Here is a 22,447-nt window from a genome sequence, read left to right as displayed (position 1 = left end):
TAGTATAATTGTTTAAGTTTTTATCCTTTGTTTCCAAAAACGTTTAGAAGGCTTAATTTTTGCCTACTAGGGGTGCGTGCACACACACACTTGGTAGTGTCAAAATTGTTTTGTAAGAAAAGTGGTAAGGGCTTAGTGATTCCTACTTAAGAGGGCTTGGTTATTAAGTGATTCTTTGTAGTCCACCTCCCCTTGAAGGTTCAATTTGTGCATTTAAGCCTTTCCTACTTATCTTGCACCTTTAAAAACTTTTTGTGAAAATCTTTTTATCACTCAATCTTTGTGAAAACCTTTTTAGCTCTTTGTGAAAATTTTGTGAAAACCTTTTTGATCAAAGATGAGTGAGCATTCTAGTGTTCATAGTCATAATTCGCGTAGTTCTAGATCTAGTTCTAGGGATGAACTTAGGCAAATAAAAGAGTACCTAAAAAGAAGTATAAAAAGAGAGGAAGAAGCAAGAAGAAAAGAAAAAGAGTTAGAAAAGAATAGTGAAGAAATAAAAGGGTTGCTTATTACCTTAGTTGAGAGGAAAGAAAATAGTGAATCCAAACATAGGGTTAACTCAACTAGGTATCAAAATCAAGAAAAGGAACTTAGAAAGAAAGAAAAGGTAAAGAAAAGTGTAGAAATAGTTAAAGAATGGTTAGAAAAAGAAACACAACCAACACCCTTAGAGAAGAGTAAGGAGGATAATATTTCCTCCAAAGGCCTTATGCTTGAAGAAAGTCATTTTCCCATTGAAAATGATTTAACAAAGACTTTCTTCATTCATCAAAACCTTAACTCTTTTTCTTATGATGCCACTAATCATGAAGTAGAGAATCAAAAACAAACTCTTTTTAAAGCAAACAAATCTCAACTTCAAGATTTGGTGAAGAAGAAGTGGACTTCACTTAATCTCACTTCTTGTGCTACTTCCTTGGTGGTGCCCAAGGAAAATAGCATTCCTTTGTGTAGGATTTTTCCTACCTTGGTTGTGTCAATAATGCACCCAACTTCAAAATTGAATAATTTGTTGGATACATCTCATGGTGTCTTATCTTCTAATTTTGATCTTGAAGGAAGTTCAAACTTATTTACACTTAACTTGGCTACTTCCCTACAAGACAAATTTAGATTATATGATTTTTCTAAACACATCTTAACACCTTTTTCTCTTACATATCCAACAAATAATGCAATAAAAAGTTGTCTAGGAAATTTTTTAGTGGTACTTTCTTTGTTTCCTAGCACATCTCTAGGACATTACCTTGTACACTTTAGGCAAGATATTTTAGTTTTTAGGACTCATATGTTAGTGTGCCATAGTTTTAGTCTTTTTACCTTTTTAGGTTTTAGTTATACACCTAGACTTCACTATGGGAAGGATCCTATCCTTAACATTAGTGCGTCTAGTCCTTTTAGTTTAGACAAGAATTTTAGGAGAATGTGTTATAGTTTTAGTGTTTCTACCTTTTTAGGTCTCATTTATCCATTTAGACTTTACAGTAGAGAGGATCTTATCCTTACTATTGGGGAGTCTAATCCTTTTCATTTAGACCATCTTTTTCGTAGGATACATTTTCCATTACTATCATATACTTTTACATCTAACGCTTATTTTTATGTTTTTGTTAATCAAAAAGCCCATCATGACGAACCTCTTGATTTGAGGTCAAATCCTTTTCAAGAGGGAGGGAATGATGGAATATCAATAAGGCCACGAAGCCCAAGGGGTGACATTTTGAAGGAGGCAAGAGGAATGGGTTAGACTTGAAAACCCATGAAGAGGAATAAGCCTACTTTTTGGGCCTTAACTATGTTTACTTCCAAATTTTACCTTAGGGGTATTTTAGGTATAGAATTTATTTTCTTTGTATTTCCAATTTTACCCTTGTATTTTGGGGTATTTTAGTCATAGGATTTATTTCTTTGTATTTCCCATTTTGCCCTTGTATTATGGGGTAATTTAGATGCTTAGGACTTTAATTGGACTAGGGTGCATCCATTAGGAGGTGACGTATTTTTGGTGAGTCTTGGACATATTTTTGGTGTTAGAAAGGCTTAGGCCCAAGTGGAGGGCAAAGGTTGCATGGACTTATCATGCACCTAGTTGTAGCCAATCTAACCCCTTAGATTCCATCCTTGGCCACCAAGTAGCATCTAGGGTTCATTTGGCATTGCATTTGGAGTGCATTTGCCTTGTGAATTTCGGCCATGCATTGCTCCAAATGCAACCCTAGATGCCTCCCCTCCTATAAATACCCAACACTCCACCACTTGTAAATACTTTGGATCATATTGAATTTGAGTGTGCATTTTTGCCTCAACTTCTCTTCCATAGTCTCTAGGAACTCCACGGCCCCTCCTTTCTCCTCCTCCCTAAACCACCATGAGTGAGTTGAGCTTGGCCTTCCTTGGTTGGCCTTCACCCACCTTAGTGAAGTGAGCTAGCCAAAAGGAGCAACACCCCCACCAAACACCTTCCTCCCTTTGAGCGTGACCACCACCACCCTAAACACCAACTTTCCCTTAGTTTCTAGGTTGCCTTTGGCTAACCTCCTCCCATCTCCACCCTAAGAGAGCAAAACCCTAAATAGGTTTCATCCTACACTTGGATGAAACAACCTTGAGCAAACCATCCTCACTTTGTGCTTCCGCCAACATCACCACCATCTTTCCACCATTTTGGAGTCCCCTTGTTGAACCAAGATCAAGGGCGTGCATGGAACTAAGCCACCTTCCATCATTTCTCATCAAACTAACAAGACACAAGTGTAAAACCCAAGCAAAGGGGAACTATAAAATTCAAAAAAAAAAGTGTATTGGCTGGACTTTTGGACCTCAAAACAGTGACCTAGTCAAGTGTCAAAAGGAACAAAAGAAACAAAATCAAAAGAATCAAAAACAAAAGAAAAATGGAACCTTTGCTAGACTTGTGGAGTTTGGACCAAAATTATCATACCTTAGCACTTGGAGTTATTCTTGTACCATTGGACAATGCCTATTTACCTTATGAGACATTTAATCAAACACCTTAAGTGCATTATTTTCTTTTAAGCCTACTTGTTGATTTCTATTCTAGTGTCATTCTAGGACTTACTCTTTTGTGTGCTTGCCTTTTGTTAATGTGCCTTAATTTTAGTTTTTGAGTCTTTCTTTCTACTCTTAAGTTTGTCTCAACAAATCCACTTGAGTTTAGCCTTTTTTAATTGTTCATTTTTAGTTTTCTTCCTTGGCCTCTTGTACTCTTGGGTTGTGTTTTCTTCTTGACCAAGGTGAAGAAAGCTTCTAAACACCATACACTTTCTTGGTGGATTGAGTGGAGGGGCTGTCCGATTTGAGTTCAAGGAACTTTGGAGGATCACACCAAATCAAAGAGTGTAAACACCATTGAAAGGCTAACCTTGGGTGTTCATTGTGAAGGGGTGGAGACTTGAAGACTTGAAGATTTGAAATTATTTCTTTTTCATACTTGTTTCCTTTTGTTCAATTTTTGGCCTCTTGTGTTTTGGCCTTTGTTTTCATTAATTTTGGTTTGTAATTGGCCATTTTTAAACCTCTTCATTTTAGGGTAACTCGAAGTAGTGCTTGTGGGAGTGGCTTGAATACCACCAAGGTCACTTCAAGCTCCCACCCTAGGGAATCCGACTAGCAATTGCTTTAAGTTGTTTTCCTTTGCATGTTTTATAGCATTTATAGTATAATTGTTTAGGCTCTTTGTTTTTATTTGTTTCATTTAGAAGGCTACAATTTGCCTACTAGGGGGCCGTGCACACACACACTTAAATTTTGTGCAAAAATTGTTTTGTAAGAAAAGTATAAGGAGGCTTAGTGATTTTTACTTGAAAAGGCTTGGTTTTTAAGTGATTCCTTGTAGTCCACCTCCCTTGATAGTTCAATTTGTACAATCAAAACTATTTGTGAAAACCTTTTATCACTCACTCTTTGTGAAAACCTTTTTGTACCAATCTTTTGAACTCTATTTTTTGAAAACCTTTTTTTATCAAAGATGAGTGATCACTCTAGTGTACATGGTCATAACTCCTATAATAGTAGACCTAGTGTTAGGGATGAGATTAGGGAGTTGAAAGATTATTTGAGAAAAAAAGAAGAGGAAAACATAAAAAGAGAGGAAGCAATTAGAAAGAGGGAAAAAGAAAATGCAAAGAATAATAAGAAAATAAGGAATTTACTTGCAAAGTTGGTAGAAACTAGTGGATCCCAACCTAGGATTGTTCCAAATAGATCTCAAAAAGGCAAAGAAGTTAGAGTTCCTAGGAGTATGCATGAGGAAGAAAATACAACAAGATAGGAGGAACTTAGAAGAAAAGAAAAAGAAAAGAAAATAGAAAAGAAAGAAAAAAATGAAGAAAATAATAGAGAAAGTTAAAGAGTGGTTAGAAAATGAAAAACAAATAATACTCTTAGAGAAGAGTAAGGAGGATAATGTTTCTTCCAAAGGGCTTATGCTTAAAGAAAGTCACTTTACCATTGAAAATACTTTAAAAAACACTTTCTTCATTCATCAAGACCTTAACTCTTTCTCTCACGTTGCCACTAGTCATGAAGTGGAGATTCAAAAACAAGTCCTTTTTAAAGAAAAAGAATCTCAACTTCAAGATTTAGTGAAGAAGAAGTGGACTTACTTAGTACCACCTCTTGTGCTACTTCCTTGGTGGTGCCCAAGGTATATACGCCTTTTTTCTTTAAGACTCTTTCTACTTTAGTTTTCTTCATAAAGCACCCAACTTTTGGTTTGTATGGTTTGTTGGATACATCTTGTGACACCCTTACTACCCCAACACATACATCGAAATAATATAATTAAATTAAGAGGAATAAACTTTCAAAGTTGGTAAAAGGGTTCACATAAAACTTCATATATAACTGTTCTTTCTTCGATATAAGAAAATGACTGAAAAATAAATCTTGAAAGGTAGAATTTAAGAATTTACAATTTTAAAATCATTTATTACAATACCAAATCCATATAAATATTCTGTCCTAGAAATCCTCTGCCCCGATGTCACACTATCAGAGCATTCCCATAATTTAACTATTGTCATTCTAGATGCCACTCGTAGCCGGATCTTCTTCACCTAAAATATCCACAGTTTATACGGTGAGAAAAGAAAATATCTATATGCAAAGTACATACAGACACATCACAATATAATCTCATCATAATTCATTATTTAATAAAATATATATCGATATATATATATATATATATATATATATATATTAATTATTCATCATCTTCACATCTTAATTCACATTTAACATATCTCATTTCACATACATATCTATTTAACATATCTCATTTCACATACATATCTCAATCCATCATAATCCACACCAATTATACAATTTACAACATCATTTCCATATCCATAATTCATGTCAATCTTACAATTAACAATATCATTTCCACATCCATAATTCACACCAATCTCACAATTAACACTATGCCAAGACCTCGCCACATCTGACACGAGTGATACAGGTTAATTGCCTCCCACACCAAACCAGGGTCACGCCCTCCCTGTAGCATCACTTACCCAGGGGTCGTGCCATCCCTAGTCATTAAGGAGTACGCTCGTCCCTGAAGCATCACCTACCCAGGGTTCGTATCATCCCTGATCATCTGGGAGTACGCTCGTCCCTAAATCATCAACTACCCAGGGTTCGTATCATCCCTGATCATCCAGGAGTACGCTCGTCCCTGAAGCATCCACTACTAGGGTTCGTATCATCCTTGATCCTTTAGTGTGAGGAACCACAATCACATTACAATCCACACAATCTCTTGCAATTAACCCTATGTCAGGGCTGCCATAATCGACATAAGTGGTGTGTGTTAAATGTCTTACTCATCCCACACCATGCTAGGGTCACGCCCTCCCTGTAGCACCACTTACCCAGGGATCGTGCCATCCCTAGTCACTGATGTGAGGCACCACAATCACAATCTCATCTCATAATTCAAATTCACATCACGTACACAATTCCACCTCACATACACAACAAATAAGCCTAAAAAAATAAGGGTTTACACACCCCTCAAGTAATTCACATCAAGATCATTCATTATTATCAATCAATACAATAATAACATTCATAAATTAATATAATTTTAACACCAACAGTGAAACCCCCAATTGTTCCAAAACCTAACTCACAGGCACTTTTCTACAGTTTCGTTCTCCCTCTCAGATCACCATTCTTACAAATTAAATATGTACTTCTAATCCTCAACACATACAAAATCTAATAGGACCATCAATTTCTCAAACAGAAATATTCCAATTTTCCCAAAACCTAGCTTACAGACACTTTTCTATAATTTCATTCTCTCTTCCAGAGCATCATTTTTACAATTAAATCATATATTCATAATCCTAAATTCATATATAATCAAATAAGACCAATAATTCTTCAAACAGAAATAATTATAAAATTACTCATAATCCTAAGGGATTCTTCCTCTACCCAATTCCCTCATGTAACTCTACATATAAATAATTCCCTTTTTCCCCCGTACCTGGATAAATAGGAACTCAGGCAGAACCTCCTCCTCTCTTTCCTTAAACAGTGACCGGAACTAGGGCAGAACCTCATCCTCTCTTTCCTTAAATAGGGACCGGAACTAAAACTGGGGCAGAATCTCATCCTCTGAGTTCCTCTTGGTCTTCAGAGAGAAGAAGAGGAACGGAAGAGAGAACAGAAGAGAAAAGAGAGTGAGAATAGAAGGTGTGAAGAAATGAGAGGATTTGAGGCCTATTTATAGGATTTTTCACCCACCTACCACTACGACCCGTTCCAAAATCGGAACGGCCCGTTCTGGGCCCTTCAAACCTATGCAAATTTCTCAACTGGAACGGCCCGTTCCAAAACCAGAACAGCCCGTTCCAAAATCCAGCAGAACGGCCCGTTCTCCAAACCGGAACGGCCCGTTCTCCAAACCGGAACGGCCCGTTCTCCTTCCAGAACAGCCCGTTCCAAGGCCGTTCTGCAACAATAAAACAAATTGTGTTTCCTCTTTCAGAACGACCCCTTCCATATTTGGAACAGCCCGTTCCGACACCCAGAAATATCCTTATTCCTTTATTAAAATTACGAAAATGCCATTAACAATAGTAATAAAAAAAAAACTGGGTGTTTAAACATCTCATGGTGTTGTATCTTTTATTTTTTATCTTGAAGGAAGTTCAAACTTATTTACACTTAACTTGGATACTTCCCTACAAGACAAACTTAGATTATATGAGTTTTCTAGACTCCTTTTAACACTTTTTTCTCATATGTATCTAACAAATAATGCAATACAAAGTTGTTTAGGTAATTTTTTAGTTAAATTTTCTTTATTTTCCAATACATACCTAGGTCACTACATTGGATGCCTCCAACAAGATATTTTAGTTCTTAGGACTAATGCTTTAGTGTGTTATAGTTTTAGTCTTTTTAACTTTTTAGGCTTTAGTTATACACCTAGATTTCATCATGGGGAGGATCCTATCCTTAGCATTAGGGAGTGTAGTCCTTTTAGCTTAGAAAGTCTTTTTAGCATTTTTAGTGGAACTCCTCTTAGGCTGTACTTTCCATCTATATCATATATTATTGCCTCTCATGCTTATTTTTATGTTTTTTTTGGTCATGACGTCCACCATGAAGAACCTCTTGATTTGAGGTCAAATCTTTTTCAAGAGGGAGGGAATGATGGAATAACACTAAGGCCAAGAAGACCAAGAGGTGATATATCGAAGAAGGCAAGAGGAATGGGTTAGTATTGAAAAACCATAGGAAGAGTAAGCCTACTTTTGGGCCTTAGCTCCTAAGTTTTTATAGCATTTATTTTTATTCCTATTTTTTGCCCTTGTCTTTAATTTCCTATTTTACCCTTTTATTTTGGGGTATCTTAGTCATAGGATTTTATTTTCTTTTGTATTTCCCATTTTACCCTTGTATTATGGGGTGCTTTAGATCATAGGTTTTTAATTTTGGGCTAAGGTATTTAATTAGGGAGCTAGACATATTTTTGGTGGTGTTTGGACCTATTTTTTGACTTAGAAAGGCTTAGGCCCAAGTGGAGGGCAAAGGTTGCATGGTCTTATCATGCACCTACATGTAGCCTAACTAAACCCTAAAGATTCCATCCTTGGCCACCAAGTTGCATCTAGGGTTAATTTAGGTTTCATTTGGTGTGCATTTGGCACCGTAAATGCAACCCTAGATGCCTCCCACTCCTATAAATACCCTAGGCACCACACCTTGTAAATACTTTGGATATTGAATATAAAGAGAGCCTTTTGTGCCTTTATATCTTTCCTTAGTCACCCCGGGCTAATTCGGCCACCTCCCTCCCATCTCCACCTTGAGAGAAACAACCCTAGAAGTGGCCTTCATCATCATGAAGTGAGCCAACCCTAGAGTACCCTTCTCAAGCATTTCCTCAAATAGCTTCTACCCATCCTCCATTTTCATCCATTCCATCATTGTAGACCCCTAAAATTGTCCGGGTCGGAAATAAAGCTTGAAGACTCTCGAAGACTGAAGGAAGATCAGCCAGAAGGACTCCTGGAAGGCCCTAGGAGGGTTCTCTGTAGGTCTAGAGGTCTTAGAATAGCTTAAAATAAGGAAGTGGAGGGAATGAAGCCCAATTCGGCCGTACTGAACTTAATACGGCCGTATTGAAGCTTCAATACGGCCGCAGTGAACTCAATACGGCCGTATTGAAGTTTCTGAAACTTCAATACGGCCGTACTGAAATCAATACGGCTGTATTGAAGCTTCAATACAGCCGCAGTGAACTCAATACGGCTGTATTGAAATTTCTGAATTTCAATACGGCCGTATTGAACTCAATACGGCCGTATTGAAGTTCAAAAATTTCAATACGGCCGTATTGATTCCATAGCCCGTATTGGGCCTATTCCCTATAAATATGACGTCAATTGGACATCATTCCACACTTTTTCAGATAGTTTTAACCCTCTCCTTGAGTATTCTGGGGTTTTTGAGCAGTGTTCTGCCCTAGAAATCACTCGGAGAGTTGATCCGACGAAGTTCTTGAGCCCCGAGCCATTTTGCTTGAGGATCGAACCTAGTCGAAGGGAAATCCTCCGGATTTCCATAGTTAAAAGTTTTTAGAAGGAGCGAGCGAGCTTGTAGAGCGAGGGAACGCCAAAAAGCTTCCCAGTTTTACTCAATATATAAAAGCACGCTTCAAGAGGTTTCTTTTTAAATCCTTCCTTTTACTGCTTTCTGTGTGCATATTTAAACTGTCATCATGTAGATAGTTAATTTATAATTGCTTAGAATAAATAGGGGTAATTTAGTAATTTTACGCTGTTATTTTAGAAAATAATCTGTCATAGGGAACCCGAAAGGGGCGCTGTGGGGTGCTAACACCTTCCCCACGCGTAACCGACTCCCTTACCCAACTCTGGTTGTAATGGCCAAAGTTGATTTATAAAATCAATTGCCTTATCCCTTTTTCCAATGTTTTGAGTAAAACATTGGTGGCGACTCCACGAACCCTCCTTTTACGAAAACCACTAATCCATGGAGGGTCCCGCTTGGGATTAATATGGATTGGTGAGACGTTTTAATAAATAAATTGGATAGGATCGACAAGGTCTCAGTTTGAGAACAAGTCGTTCTAATAATCCAATACATTTTCAAAACTAAAATAAAAGCGAGCTCGACCGTCTTCGCGACCGCCGAGGCCCGTTTCGGGCCGGTGGCGACAGATGGCGACTCCACTGGGGAAGCTTCGAGAGTCAGTCCCATTTAGTGACAGATTATTCTTAACAAATAATAGTTAAAAATTACTTCATTACCCCTTTCTTGTATGATAACATGCTTTATATATTTGGCTTTAAATAACTGTTGTTTGTTTAAATTTCCGCAATTGTTTGAAATAAAAATTGCACACAAACCTTTGCACACAACAGTTCCCTCTATACCCGGGGGCATGAGTGGTAATCCATAGGGAGTGGATGTTAGTACGGCCGGTTGAATGGGTCTATAGGAGCCTACGAGACCGTTGTCGGAAAAACATCACTCAAGGTGATAACCATGAACTTGAGTCTGACGGTGCGTTGGAGCTTTCCATCGACCTACGACGAGAGGAATTGGGTCCCTATAATGGGGGCACCTTGGGGGCCTTTGACCAAGTGAGAACAGTTAGATCCTCCTTGAATATGCACTTTTCTGCAGGAGACCCCTACCTCGTGATTCACTCGTGACTGTTCGTGGATGAGTGAATTGTTTGTGTAAATGCTTATGTGCAATTGTTTGTGCATTAATAAATAACCTCGTAATAAGGTCTAAGAATAAATCCCCATGCATGAAAATATCATGACATGAGAGGAAAAACCAATGTGTGAAAATATAAAAGTAAGGAGCATAGGCATCATTATCAATAATACCTCATGCATCCTCATCATTATTTATAGGTTCACTAATACCCTCTCGATGTGAGTGAAAGAGACCCGTGACTATTGAGTTTCTCCGTTGTGGAGAAATCATAGGCTAGGGAGGGTGATAAACTTTCATCTTAAAAAGGCAGCGCCTTAAAGATGAAAGATTATCAAGCTCACATCGAGAGTGTATTCATATCATAAATAAGCTAATTAGAATAAACATTCATTTTAGAAAGTGGCTGGTCATCTCTCTGTCCTCACACGCGCAAAGAAGATCAAGAAAATGGAAGCATTGGAGGAGCAAAACAAAAAGCTCACAACCGAGCTTTCACAACTTAAAGACCAAATGGCGCAAATGATGGAACTCATGCGTCATCACAACATCCATGGATCTCATCACAGTGATCATGGGTCCCATCATGAGGGAGAGGAGGAAGAGCATGAAAAAGATCCTCCACACGCTGTACCCCTTGGGGCTGGAATTATGATTAAAGAGCCCGAGGTTTCAAAAGAACAATTCCACGCCCTAGAGGATCGGTTGAGGGCTATGGAGGGGCATGATTTTGACATCAAAGATGCCGCTGACATGTGTTTAGTGAGGGACATTCAATTCCCTCCTAAATTTAAAGTGCCGGATTTCCCAAAGTACGTGGGATCGACTTGCCCCAAAAGTCATCTCACCATGTACTGTCGCAAGATGGCTGCATATGCCACAAATGAAAAGCTCTTGATCCACTGCTTTCAAGAGAGCTTAGCCGAAACTGCACTCAATTGGTATATGCAGCTGGATGGAAATCAAGTGTGCACGTGGAGGCAGTTGGCCGACGCCTTTCTCAAGCGCTATAAGTATAACATCGACCTAACACCCGATAGGTCAAATCTTCAAGCCTTGAGTAAAAAGAATGATGAATCCTTCAAGGCGTACGCCCAACGTTGGAGGGAGTTGGCGGCCCAGATAGAGCCCCCGCTGTCAGATAAGGAGACGGTGTCCTTATTCATCAACTCGTTGACTGCTCCCTATTACGATAAAATGATAGGGAACACAACAACACTCTTCTCGGACATCATCACCATTGGAGAAAGGGTGGAACAGGGACTCAAAAGTGGAAAGCTGGCTAAGCCTTCCCAACCTTATGAAGCTAAGAAGGCCTACGGGAAGAAGAAAGAAGGAGGAGTCAGCGCTGTAACCATTTCTCCATCTTCTTCCACTTAGAAGTCAGGCAGATCGCAATACAACTCTGTGAAGAAGTTTGACAAACTTCCGACCACTTATAGCGATCTCCTGCCGAAGCTAGTAGAGGCTCAACTTCTAGCTTACGTTCCACCGAGAAAGATCGACCCACCTTACCCCAATTGGTACAAACCACAAGACAAATGTCTATACCATTCGGGAGCGCCGGGGCATTCAACGGAGAACTGTTTAGCTCTCAAACACAAGGTCCAAAGCCTTATTGACGCTGGTTGGGTCACTTTCGATTCGACAGCGCCCGATGTGAGCAAGAATCCTCTACCAAAGCAGGAGTAGAGTATGGCAAGCCACGATAGGGCCTGTCGCCACCGGCCCGAAACGGGCTTTCGGCATTCGCGAAGACGGTCGAGCTCGCTTTTATTTTAGTTTTGAAAATGTATTGGATTATTAGAACGACTTGTTCTCAAACTGAGACCTTGTCGATCCTATCCAATTTATTTATTAAAACGTCTCACCAATCCATATTAATCCCAAGCGGGACCCTCCATGGATTAGTGGTTTTCGCAAAAGGAGGGGTTCGTGGAGTCGCCACCAATGTTTTACTCAAAACATTGGAAAAAGGGATAAGGCAATTGATTTTATAAATCAACTTTGGCCATTACAACCAGAGTTGGGTAAGGGAGTCGGTTACGCGTGGGGAAGGTGTTAGCACCCCACGGCGCCCCTTTCGGGTTCCCTATGACAGATTATTTTTAAAAGAACAGTATAAAATTACTAAATTACCCCTATTTATTCTAAGCGATTATAAATTGACTATCTACATGATGACAGTTTAAATATGCACACAGAAAGCAGTAAAAGGAAGGATTGAAGGGAAACCTCTTGAAGCGTGCTTTTATATATTGCAAAGAACTGGGAAGCGTTTTGGCGTTCCCTCGCTCTACAAGCCCGCTCCTCGCTCTCCTAGAACAAAATTTTAACTAAGGGAATCAAAAAGATTTCCCCTCGACTAGGTTCGATCCTCAAGCAAAATGGCTCGGGGCTCAAGAACTTCGTCGGATCGACTCCCAGAGAGATTTCTAGGGCAGAACACTGCTCAAAAACCCCAGAATACTCAAGGAGGGAGTCAAAACTGAGTGAAAAAGTGTGGAATGACGTCCAATTGACGTCATATTTATAGGGAATAGGCGCAATACGGCCTACAGGGGCAATACGGCCGTATTGAAATTTTTGAACTTCAATACGGTCGTATTGAAGTTCAATACGGTCGTATTGAAATTCAGAAATTTCAATACGCCCGTATTGAGTTCGCTGCGGTTGTATTGAAGTGTCAATACGGTCGTATTGACTTCAGTACGACCGTATTGAAGTGTCAATACGGTCGTATTGACTTCAGTACGGCCGTATTGAAGTTTCAGAAACTTCAATACGCCGTATTGAGTTTCGCTGCGGCCGTATTGAAGCTTCAATACGGCCGTATTAAGTTCAGTACGGCCGTATTGGGCTTTTTCCCTCCACTTCCTTATTTTGAGCTATTCTAAGACCTCTAGACCTACCGAGAACCCTCCTAGGGCCTTCGAGGAGTCCTTCTGGCTGATTATCCTTCAGTCTTCGAGAGTCTTCAAGCTTTATTTCCGACCCGGACAATTTTAGGGGTCTACAGCTGCCCCCCCTTTACTTAGTCGGACGGCCTTTTGGTGTATCGGCTGACAAGTAAAGGAGTTGACCCAATTGTCCGGGTATTGTGCCGACCTTCTGACTTGTAGCGTCTTCCGGTGGAAAAATGTTGAGTAGCCTCTCCAGGTGGGTGCATACCTCGGCGCTTCTGACATCCTCGGTAGCTGAGTTTACCTTCTCCAAAGTCAACTTCACTCGACGCCCGAGCCGGAAGTTGGACATCAACGCGCCTCTGATGACGCTGATGGTTGAGTACCCGCCTCTCCAGGCTTAGCTTCACTCTTTGTTCGAGCCGGAAGCTAAGTATCCTTGTGACGACGGTGAGCAGTGTGAGCTTTTGCCTCTCCAGGCCTTGCTTTGCTTGTTGCCCAAGCTGGAAGCTGTAAGTACCGTCTCTCCAGGCTTAGCTTCACTCTTTGTTTGAGCCGGAAGCTAAGTACCCTTGTGACAACGGTAAGCGGTGAGTACCCCTTTTCCAGAGATAGCTTCGCTCATTGCCCGAGCCGGAAGCTGCATACCTCCGTGTTTGTGACGACGGGGTAGCGTGAATATCTCCTTTCCAGGGATTCTTGATGATTTTGTCTCCACAGTCCACGATGCTGCTTCGACGGTTGTTTCTGATTTTGTGCCACTAGGGGCTGGATAACGCAGGGATCCGTCTAGGGGATGTGCAGTTACTCATAGGTTCTTGTGTCCCAACTTTCCATTGCGTAGTTGGTGCCCACTGGGGAATTTCTGATTCCTTTGGGGTGCAGACACAAAGATGCTCTTTCTGATGTGAGCGGTGCCTTATGATTGGCTGACGTCCTTTCGACGTTGGTGGAGTATCCCGGTTCATCCTTATTCGGGTATCTCTTTTTGATTTTTTGATTTTTGCTGCCTCTGTGTAGGCTGTTATCCGCTGGGGGTTCTGGATGTTGATTTTGTCTCCACAGTCCACGATGCTGTTTCGACGATTGTTTTTGATTTTTGTGCCACTGAGGGCTGGATAACGCAGGGATCCGTCTAGGGGATGTGCAGTCATTCACAGGTTCCTGTGCCCCAACTTGCATTGCATTGTTGGTACCCTTGGGGAATTTCTGACTCCTTGGGGTATTGACACAGATGCTCTTTCTCTCTGAGTTTGAGCGATGCCTTATGTTTGGCTGACGTCCTTTCGACGTTGGTGGAGTATCCCGGTTATCCTTGTTCGGGTGTCTCTTTTGGATTTTCTGGTTTTGTAGCCTCTGTGTAGGCTGTTATCCGCTAGGGATGTTGACATGTTGATTTTTTTGACTGGCCTCTTCTGTTAGGCAGATAGTCTTGATGTTCGATGTTTTGGCGGGATGCCAAATTCCGCTTGGGGAATTTTATTAATCTTTTTGATTTTCTTCCCCTTTTGTGGGGATGCCTCTCGGATAGGCGATCATCCACTGGGGATTGATGTTGATTGGCCTCTTTTGTTAGGCAGATCATCTTGACGTTCATTTGTTAGGCTGAGAGCCAAATTCCACTTGGGGAATAGTTTATTGGTCTTCCTTTTGAAGAGATGCTTCTTTAGTAGGCGATTGGGGATTTGAAGTTTTTATTCATCCCAGAGTATTATTTAGAAAGCCTCTTCAGGCTTAGCTTCACTCATCGCTTTTGAGTTGGAAAGCTATCCTCCATTGGGGAAGTTTAAAGTCCTTAGACATTTTTCTTGGATGATCAGGCCTCCTTTGGGGATTTCGCTGATCGCATTTTGATAGCTTTCACTGGGGAATTTGGCCCGTGAGTGTAAGCTTGAGATATCTCTGGGGAATCGAGCCTTTCTAGGCTCAACTATTCTGAAGGAAGAGTATTGTTTCTGCGAGCCTCTCCAGGCTCAATTATTCTGAGGGAGTATTCTTTCTGCGAGCCTCTCCAGGCTCAATTATTCAGAAGGAGTATTATTTCTGCGAGCCTCTCCAAGCTCAATTATTCTGAAGGGAGTATTCTTTCTGCGAGCCTCTCCAGGCTCAATTATTCTGAGGGAGTATTCTTTCTGCGAGCCTCTCCAGGCTCAGTTATTCTGAAGGGAGTATTCTTTCTGCGAGCCTCTCCAGGCTCGATTATCCTGAAGGAGTATTATTTCTGCGAGCCTCTCCAGGCTCAATTATTCTGAAGGATCGGGAGAGTATTATTTAGGAAGCCTCTACAGGCTTAGCCTCACTCAATGCCTGAGTCGGAGAGCTACTTTCCACTGAGGAAGTCTGAAGTCCTTTGACTTGGATATATTACTTGGATGATCGTACTTCCTTTGGGAGATTTTGACGATCTTGCTTTGAAAGCTCTTGTTGGATATTGGCTTCATGAGCTGAGGTTCCCTTTGGGGAGTATTATTTCTGCGAGCCTCTCCAGGCTCGATTATTCTGTACAAGCTATTTGTTGGATTTTCTGTATTTTTGCCTTTTTCGTTTTCGGCTTTTTCTATGTTTTGCCTTTTTATTGGTTACGGCTTTTTTTTCGTTTTTGCCTTTTCTTTATTGGTTTTGGCTTTTTCTGTACAGAAATGTCTCAGTTATTATGAGAGAGTATTATTTCGGCGAGCCTCTCCAGGCTCAATTATTTTGAGAGAGTATTATTTCGGCGAGCCTCTCCAGGCTCAGTTATTCTGAAAGAGTATTATTTCGGCAAGCCTCTCCAGGCTCAGTTATTTTGAGAGAGTATTATTTCGACAAGCCTCTCCAGGCTCAGTTATTCTGTGAGAGTATTGTTTCGGTAAGCCTCTCCAGGCTTAGTTATTCTGAGAGTATTCTTTCGGCAAGCCTCTCCAGGCTCAGTTATTCTGAGAGTATTCTTTCGGCAAGCCTCTCCAGGCCCAGTTATTCTGAGAGTATTCTTGTTTGTTGGATTTTCTATATCCGTGCCTTTTTTCATTTTCGGCTTTTGTTGACTGCTGTCATTCACAAGCAATTTTCTATTTTTTTTCTATTTTTATGCAATTGCCTCATGACGAGGTCTTTGAAAATTTCTTTATGGCCAATACGGCCGCATTCATTTCAGTACGCCCATGTTGAGTTGAAATTTTGTTCATAACCCTGATTTTAGTATGGGTGTACTGAACATGGTACGGGCGCATTGTTTTTTCTGAAATTTATATTTTTTATTATTTTTTGTTTTTTCAATAAACAGAGAATAAGTGATCTTCCAGTACACCTATCATCTGTATGCATGTATGCAGTATGATGCACCTAATTCTATTTGATTCTTTTTTCAAAAGAATTAACCGATGCGTTTTTGTGTTTGGATTTTGCCATTCCTCCAGACGGACTGTGCTCTGCCGATTTCTGTTACCGAGGAATGATGCATATTTGATTTTGGTGTCATCAACCAAATGATTCTTCCCTTTCTTTAGAAGATGTGTCAACCCTCCTATTGACCACTATATCTCCATGTTTCCACAAGATTATTCAAAAATCGTTTGGGACAAGAGAGAAAAGAAGGAAAGGATATATTTTCAAAGGTTTGTGTTTTAGAGGGGATTATTTTTTTTTTTTTTTTTTTTTTTTTTTTTTTTTTTAAAAATGGTTTTTGTAAGAATGGCTGGCCATGGTAGGCTTATGTGTTTAGGCTTGTTCGATTAAACACTTATGAGGTTAAGCACATCTTTGTTATTAATGATTGTGCTTTGACAACTTGGATAGCTTTTCTTGAGCCCCTTGTTGAATTCAATTGATGGTACCATCATGGATTTATTATTATTCTTTTTCTTTTTGATGACCCTTACTTTTGCCTAAAACACCCATTTGTGATGTCTTAGCGGGCTTTTGTTTTTATTCATTATTTTGTAACCCTAATTTTTGCCTAGGTCACCCTTTTGTGGGATTCCTAGCGGGTCTTTTGGTCTTATTTTGTAACCCTAACTTTTGCCTAGGTCACCCTTTTGTGGGATTCCTAGCGGGTCTTTTGGTCTTATTTTGTAACCCTAACTTTTGCCTAGGTCACCCTTTTGTGGGATTCCTAGCGGGTCTTTTGCTCTTTAGGATTTCTTTATCCATGATGGCACTTATTGAGGCCAAGAAAAGGTGCTCCAAGTTGACACACACACTTCCACATAAAAATGATGTGGGTTTATTATTATTAAGATGATTTTAACCTCATTCATGTTTATTCAAACAGGGTTAAAATAATGTGGTCTAGAATTTTATTGCAAGCGAGAAAAGAAGCAATAAAGAATTAATGAAGAATGATTTTATTATAATCATAATGGAAACATGTGCCCTATCGAGGCTCGGGGGTCGGGCTGTCCCCGAGGAGTGATCTCTAATAGTCACTGAATTTACACATCCCTATTAGAAGGAAAAAAAACATTTTGACGACGACGACCGGCCTTGATGCTTGTGAACCGGCCTTCCTAAAGATCTGGCTTAAAGAACGTCGAGAAGGATCTTGATTCCTCTTCGTTCTTTGATCTTTGTTAGGGTTGTATCCTAACCCTTGTTTCCCCGGATTATCTTTGATAATGGGTAGCTCCGGGATTCCTTGGGAGTCCTTGCCTAATTCTTTGTCTTGGCAAGTATCCGTTCTTTGTGAGCGTATGAGCTACCTTCTTCATTTCTCGGGGAAACGTTTCAACATTGGCGATTTCCAATGTTTGGAAGGCGGTTTCTAAAGCTTCCTCTGCTGCATCCACATAAAGTATGTTGGATGGCTTGCTGATGAGTATGTCATCTTTAGCTTGTTCGGTCACCAGTTTGTCACCCACTATGAACTTGACTTTCTGGTGGAGCGTAGAAGGAATAGCTTTCGCATCATGAATCCAAGGTCGGCCGAGGAGACAGCTGTATTCGACGTTGAAGATAGTGGGTCCAATTTGGATTGGAAGATTGACTTCTCCCACCACTTCTCTTTTAGAACCGTCGAAAGCTCGAACGATCATGTTACTCGGGCGCATTTGGACTCCCTTGATTGCCACTTGATCAAGAGTTCTTTTGGGCATCACATTCAAGGAAGATCCGTTATCCACCAAGACTTTTGCGATGTGGTACTCCTTGCACTTTACAGAGATGTGCAAGGGTTTGTTGTGATTAGGTCCCTCGGCGGGGATTTCTTCATCGGTGAAAGTGAGGTGATCATTAGCCGTGATGTGGCTAACAATTCCCTCAAACTTGTCTTGGGAGATGGTATGCGACACATATGCCTCGTTCAAGACCTTCAACAGAGCTTGCCGATGCGGTTCGGAGCTTAGGATCAACGACAACAAAGTGATCTTTGCTGGTGTCTTATGAAGTTGATCCACGATGGAGTACTCGCTTTGTTTGATGAATTTTAACAACTCATCAGTCTCCTCCTTGGATTCTCTATCTTCCTCGGTTTTCTCCTTTTCTTTTCCTTTATTCTTGGGAGCTTTATCGTGCAGATCTTCGGGAGTGTAGATCCTGCCACTCCTAGTCATGCCCCCAAGTCCAGCGATGTTAGAGATATCGCTGTCGGCAGAAGAACGGATGTCGTATATCCATGGCACAGCCTTATTTGTTTTGTAGGGGAAAGGCCTTGGAGCGACAATCCTTAACGGCGTCGGACCTTCCCTTTCGTCTGTTTTGATTACCAACAACGGTGTCGTCGTGTGTTCGCTTTGCGCAGTTGTTGGTTTGCATTTAATGACCAATGGCGTGCGATCCATTCTGAACATACGCATCGATTATTTCTTTCTTTTTATTAACATTTATTATTAAATTACCGGGAGAGATAAATGCAAATGAATGACTATGAGATGCAAAGGCGATAAATCTCAAGAATTCGATTTCATTCATTGAAGAAAGTGTACAACTTTTTATACAATGCTTTGAAGCAATTTTTTACAAAAAGAGAAAAGCCGGTAGAAACCCACAGGTGGGTTCATACGTCGTTGCCATTCTTCTTCGGCTTCCTCAACATGGCGTGCCATTGCTTCAACTTGCGAGTGGACGGCTTGGCTCATATCATCACAAGTCTTCTGAGCCTCTTTCGCTTTCTGAATGTGATAGTTGATCATGGCCTGCAGCTCGTTGAGCTCGTCTTCGGCTCGATCCTTCTCCTCTTGGAGTTTAGCCATTCGTGCCAATCCTTCCCTTTCCCTTTTGCGGAAGTCGGAAAGGTTCGCGGCTTGTCGTTGAGCGACTTCCCGCCATTTCTGTGCGTCGGATCGAGTCGATAGCAAGTCCTCTTGCATGTCCCTGATCAACTGTGCCTGCTTTGCATGCTCGGCTTCAAGGCGTGCTATCTTGACATTGACTTCTTGGAGTTGACTACCCGGTTCAACCTTTGGTATTTTAGATGCCCGAGTAGTCTCCTCGTTGAGGTTAGCACACTCATCCTTGAGCCGCTCTATCTCGTGGTCTTTCTTCTTGCATTGCCTTTGAAGACCATCAATGAGGAAACTGGATGCTTCATTTTTCTCCTCGAGAGCTCTCATTTGAGCTCCTTGGATTTCCAGTTTCTTGGTCAAGGCGTCGACTTGTTCTTGCAACACCTTCCTTGCTGCTGTAGTTGCACAAGAAGTGGATGGCTGAGACACCCCCCTCTCGTTCCTCCATTTCTCGTAGTCGGTGGAGGCGGCTACCCGAGGCTTTCCAAGCTCGAGATCTCCCTCATAGGTTGGTCTCTCCCACGCTCTTATGACGGAGTGCATATCCCTTTGATGCTCGGAATCATAGGAGAAACACAACCCTCCAAGCTCCTCTTTAGTAGGAACAATTTGGGTCCTCATTAGTTGTCTCATAACCAATTTAGGCGAGTAGGCTATGCAACCTCTGAGGCCCATCAATGGTATGCTTGGATAACTGCCGCATCTCGTCAATACATGGCTCGGATGGAACCAAGGGCAAACCCATGTGAAGTGATTAATGCTCCACTGTTCCATCTCTTCCTTCCACTCGGAAGCATATCGGCGGCGTACGGGGATCTTGGAGAAACTCCTCAATGGATCGGGCAAGGTTCCCATATGACTAGAGGCATAGAAGTGTGTAATGCCCCACACATACAGCAAGGAGGTGCAACATCGGATGATTTTTCCTTGCTTCTGTTGTGATAGATGAACAGACAGCAAGGTGTCGGCAAGAATGGCAGGCACGGGACTCTTCATGTGCACGTCCCAAGCGAAGAAAGCGTCCATTGCAGCATGGTCCACTGTGTTAGCGTAAAAGGGGAAAAGGATCATCCCAAATACAGCTAACGCTAGAGTCTTGTTGAAAGCTAACCAATCTCCCTCACCAGCCAAGGAAGAAAGGTGGTCTTCAATCATAGCAAGCTTCCAACCTTTAATACTGCCGTTCCCCACTAAGGCAGCCGATCGTGATGGTAATTTGACCTGAGTGGCAACTCTCTCCACGGCCACATGGTTATCATGAAAGATATAGACCCCAGCTGATTTGGGCCATCGTAGCATGAGCTCGTACTCCTCGAGAGTAGGAACTAGGTCAAACTGGGGGAACTCGAAACAGTGCAGCTCGAGACTCCAAAAATGGACCAAGGCTCTCAGAAAGGCTGGATCCACACAGATCTTCATCAAGTCGAGAACTCGTCCATAGGATTTCTCAAATTCCAAACGAGCCTCTCGTGGCATCAAGGTACAGAGGTGATCCAACCTCTCGGCATGGTACAATAAGAAGTCCACTTTCTTCAACTGCCCATGCACCTCCCTAGATCTCTCCATAATCTACAATACAATGCATGATATGAGATGATGAAGATGAACATGCATGCATAGTGTTTATTTGAACTAAGCATTATCATGTTTTCGGGATTTTCCTAATATGATGCATGATATTGCTTGGTTTGGGATATATATTTTTCTTTTGAATATTTTGTATATTTTTGTATTTTTTGGGTGAAAAGGGAAACTACCTATATGAATGCAAATGAAGGTAGATGTTAACACCATGTACTAGGAGATCTTTATTTCTATTTATTCTTTTTATTTAAATAGAGTAGGGATGTTGTTTGTTTAATAAATGCAAATGTATGCTCATACAATGTCACATAGTCAATGCACAAACAATTCACTCATCCACGAACAGTCACGAGCAAATTACGAGGTAGAGGTCTCCTGCAGAAAAGTGCATATTCAAGGAGGATCTAACTGTTCTCACTTGGTCAAAGGCCCCCAAGGTGCCCCCATTATAGGGACCCAATTCCTCTTGTCGTAGGTCGATGGAAAGCTCCAACGCACCGTCGGACTCAAGTTCATGGTTATCACCTTGAGTGATGTTTTCCGACAACGGTCTCATAGGCTCCTATAAACCCATCAACCGGCCGTACTAACATCCACTCCCTATGGATTACCACTCATGCCCCCGGGTATAGAGGGAACTGTTGTGTGCAAAGGTTTGTGTACAGTTTGTATTTCAAACAATTGCGGAAAATTAAACATACAACAGTTATTAAAGCCAAATAGATAAACATGTTATCATACAAGTGAGGGGTAATAAAGTAATTTTTAACTATTATTTGTTAAAAATAATCTGTCACTAAATGGGACTGACTCTCGAGGCTTCCCCAGTGGAGTCGCCATCTGTCGCCACCGGCCCGAAACGGGCTTTCGGCATTCGCGAAGACGGTCGAGCTCGCTTTTATTTTAGTTTTGAAAATGTATTGGATTATTAGAACGACTTGTTCTCAAACTGAGACCTTGTCGATCCTATCCAATTTATTTATTAAAACGTCTCACCAATCCATATTAATCCCAAGCGGGACCCTCCATGGATTAGTGGTTTTCGCAAAAGGAGGGGTTCGTGGAGTCGCCACCAATGTTTTACTCAAAACATTGGAAAAAGGGATAAGGCAATTGATTTTATAAATCAACTTTGGCCATTACAACCAGAGTTGGGTAAGGGAGTCGGTTACGCGTGGGGAAGGTGTTAGCACCCCACGGCGCCCCTTTCGGGTTCCCTATGACAGATTATTTTTAAAAGAACAGTATAAAATTACTAAATTACCCCTATTTATTCTAAGCGATTATAAATTGACTATCTACATGATGACAGTTTAAATATGCACACAGAAAGCAGTAAAAGGAAGGATTGAAGGGAAACCTCTTGAAGCGTGCTTTTATATATTGCAAAGAACTGGGAAGCGTTTTGGCGTTCCCTCGCTCTACAAGCCCGCTCCTCGCTCTCCTAGAACAAAATTTTAACTAAGGGAATCAAAAAGATTTCCCCTCGACTAGGTTCGATCCTCAAGCAAAATGGCTCGG

Source organism: Cajanus cajan, chromosome 4, assembly GCF_000230855.2.
Source record: "Cajanus cajan strain Asha chromosome 4, NIPB_CcT2T_4, whole genome shotgun sequence".
NCBI classification, from domain to species: Eukaryota; Viridiplantae; Streptophyta; class Magnoliopsida; order Fabales; family Fabaceae; genus Cajanus; species Cajanus cajan.
Note: the sequence above shows the minus strand (reverse complement) of the source record.